This window comes from Rhinopithecus roxellana, chromosome 15, assembly GCF_007565055.1.
Source record: "Rhinopithecus roxellana isolate Shanxi Qingling chromosome 15, ASM756505v1, whole genome shotgun sequence".
Classification (NCBI taxonomy): Eukaryota; Metazoa; Chordata; class Mammalia; order Primates; family Cercopithecidae; genus Rhinopithecus; species Rhinopithecus roxellana.
Genome location: NC_044563.1, coordinates 75,115,499 through 75,118,606, shown reverse-complemented (window position 1 = coordinate 75,118,606; position 3,108 = coordinate 75,115,499). Strand labels below are relative to the sequence as shown.

General features: G+C 41.7%; 1 pseudogene; it reads right to left on the bottom strand.

Annotated features, from left to right (window-relative positions):
• Positions 1–591: 591 nt before the first annotated feature.
• Positions 592–1,198, bottom strand: LOC104668908 (annotated as a pseudogene).
• Positions 1,199–3,108: the final 1,910 nt, after the last annotated feature.

Genomic DNA, 3,108 nt, shown 5'->3' with positions numbered 1-3,108 from the left:
TATTGTGAGGATTTTTTCCTATTAAACTTGATTTATTGATTACAATGAAATTGACTTACCTCTGAGTTTTATACTTTCATGCATGTTTGTTTCACTAATTAGCATCCTTTTTTATTCAGCTTGGAGCATTCTATTTAGCATTTCTTGTAAGGCAGGTCTAATAGTGATGAACTCCCACAGCTTTTCTTTGTCTGAGAAAGTCCTTATCTCTTCTTCATTCCTAAATGACTACCTTGCCAGGTATAGTATTCTTTGTTGGCAGTTGTTGTTGTTTTCCTTTAGTACTTTTTTTTCTTTTCCTCTTTTAAAGAATTTATTTTAAACCTATTATACCACACAATATGTTTTAAACAGTGACATATAACTTTCTAATAAGATAGAGCAAAGACAAAAAAAGTTTATCTTATTAGAAACAAGATACACCGTCACTTATAGTCATTGTCAAACATTACTGCACTTTAACTTTCATAATTTGACAAAGCATTCACAAAACAATCTGAAGACTAGTTTTAACACACAAATAACACCTATAGACAGACACGACTGTCCTAGGTTGTTTATTATGTAGGAATTTTACAAACTTTACTTGCATTATTTGTAACAATAGAGCTGGAAAGTAGTGTGCCTTCTCCAAGTTGCCTGGCAAGAACCACCAATAGTGTGATGGAATTTATGGCCCTTTCCAAAGTCATGGCTCTTTCAGCCTGCAGATGTCAGCCCATACATCTCCGTGTGCTTGTGAACTGGTTTGTGATTCACTGGGTGTCAGGATTTCTTTTGATAGCTTTATGGAATGGATCAATTAGGATAACCTCAAAAAATTTGTACGTGGAATCTTCACCAACCCAGTTAGAATTCAGGACTCTTAAAGCTCCACAGTGGTGTCCAGCTTACTCCTCCGCAGTGGACTGAAGGCTTCAAGGAAACTAGCTGGTTAACATCATGATGGACAGGCTTGTCATAAGTTGCACCCTTAGGAACTGGGCAGTTTTGGCCACCATGGCGCACACAAATCCTGTATATAATGTAATCTTGCTTGGCCTTGTAGCCCAGTTGGCATGCTTTACCAGGTGGGGTCGGGATCCCTGTGCAGAGCAGAGAGCTGCCAGTACTGCCAGCAGCAGACCTTCAGAAGAAAGTGCAAGATATCAGACTGCTTCTTCTTCATTAGCTCCTGGATGTATTTGTATGCACCCATCTTGGTTTACCTGATGACACCAGACAGAAAGGCTCCTTTAGTACTTTGAATATATCGTCCCACTTTCTCCTGGTCTGCAAGGTTTCTACTCAGAAATTGACAGGTAGTCTTATGAGGGTTCCTTTGTATATAATTTTTGCTCTCCTCTTGTTCCTTTCAAAATTCTCTTTGTTTTTGACTTTTGAGAGTTTGGTTATGTGACTTGGTGAAAATCTATTTACATATTTATTTATTTGCTGCCTGGTCAGTAGGTTTATTGTATTTATCTGAAAAATCCTCATAGAAAATTACTTGACATAGCTCTCAGCAGCCCACTCCTAGGCTCTGAGGAAGCCTGCCTTCTTTTGAGGTCCCTGATTTTTCTTCTGGGCAACAGATATTTTGGGATGGTTCCACCTCTTCTTTTTAACCTATTTCTTGGGCTTCTTCTCATAAACTGGGTTCTCTCATACAGCAACATGAGCTTTCTTATACAACTCCTCCATCAGGTCTGGGGTTATGCTGTTCTTTAGGTATTGAAAGAACTGTTTCTTGTAAGCAGCTTTGTCATCTTTCATTAGGTAACGCATGTAATCTGCAGCATTCTAACCAGTGATATGCTTCTGATGTATGTCAGCATTAAATTCCTTGCTTTCAGCATCATAACCAGGGAATCATTTGGTACTGTGAGGGATAGACAAACCTCACATGAATACTCATCATGACATTGGTTTACATGATGATGTCCTAAAATTTCTGTAGGCTTTCTTTACTCTTTTTCTTTTTTTTTTTTCCATTTTGCCTCTGGGCAATTTCAAATGACTTGTCTTTGAGCTCACTGATTCTTTCTTCTGTTTGATCAAATCTGCTGTTGAAGCTCTCTATAAAATTTTTTAGATTGGTCATTGGATTCTATAGCTCCAGAATTTGTCTTTGGTCCTTTTTCATGGTTTGTACCCTTTGTTGAACCTGTCATTTATTTTGTATATTCTTTTCCTGATTTTTGTTTCTGTATTCTCTTGTAGCTCATGGGGCTTCTTTAAGACTGTTATTTTGAATACTTTGTCAGGAAGTCTGTAAATCTCAATTCTTTAGAGTCAGTTACTGGTGCTTTATTTTGTTTCTTTGGTGGTGTCATGTTTACCTGATTGTTCATGATATTTGTGGCTATGCATTGGTGTTTGCACATTTGAGAATGTAGGTACTTATTCCAATCTTTAGAAACTGGTGTCATCAGGAAAAGACCTTTACAAGTCAGCTCATCCAGAGATTATAGGCAAGCCATCTGACATGATTTGTAGGTAGGCTTGCTGCTAGGGGCTTAAGCAGGCTGGTCTGATGCCTGAGTGAGCAGATGGGCAGGTCTGGAGCCTGAATCCATGGCGATGAGCCTGGAACTTAGATCCACTGGGGCAGTCCTAGAATTTGGGTCTGCTAGGGCATGGGCCTGTAGCCTGGGCCATTGGCCTGGGACCTGGGTCCATGAAGGTGGGCCTAACATCTGTATTCACAGGAGCCAATTTGAAGCCTAGGTCCATAGGGGCTGATGTGATGCTGGGGCAGGCTTTAAACCTGAGTCTGCCAGGGCTGACCAGGAGCTGGGATGGACCTGAACCCTGAGTCTGGGGGGATAAGTCTGAAGCCTGAATCTGTGAATGCCAGCCTGATCCTGGGACACAGTGGGCTTGAGTCAGTGGGGGCCAGCCTGGACCTGAGCAGGTCCTAGAAAGTAGGCCTGTGGGCCTTGACCTGGAGTATTGGTCTGTGGGGGCTGACCTGGTGCTGGGGATGTAAACCTTGGGCCACTAGGGTCAGCCTGACAGTGGGGCCGGCCTGAAGTTTGAGGCAGATCTGGAGCCTGAGTCTTTGGAGGCTGGCCTAGCACTGGGGTAAACCTGAAGGCTGAGTCTATAGAAGTTGGTCCACAGCCT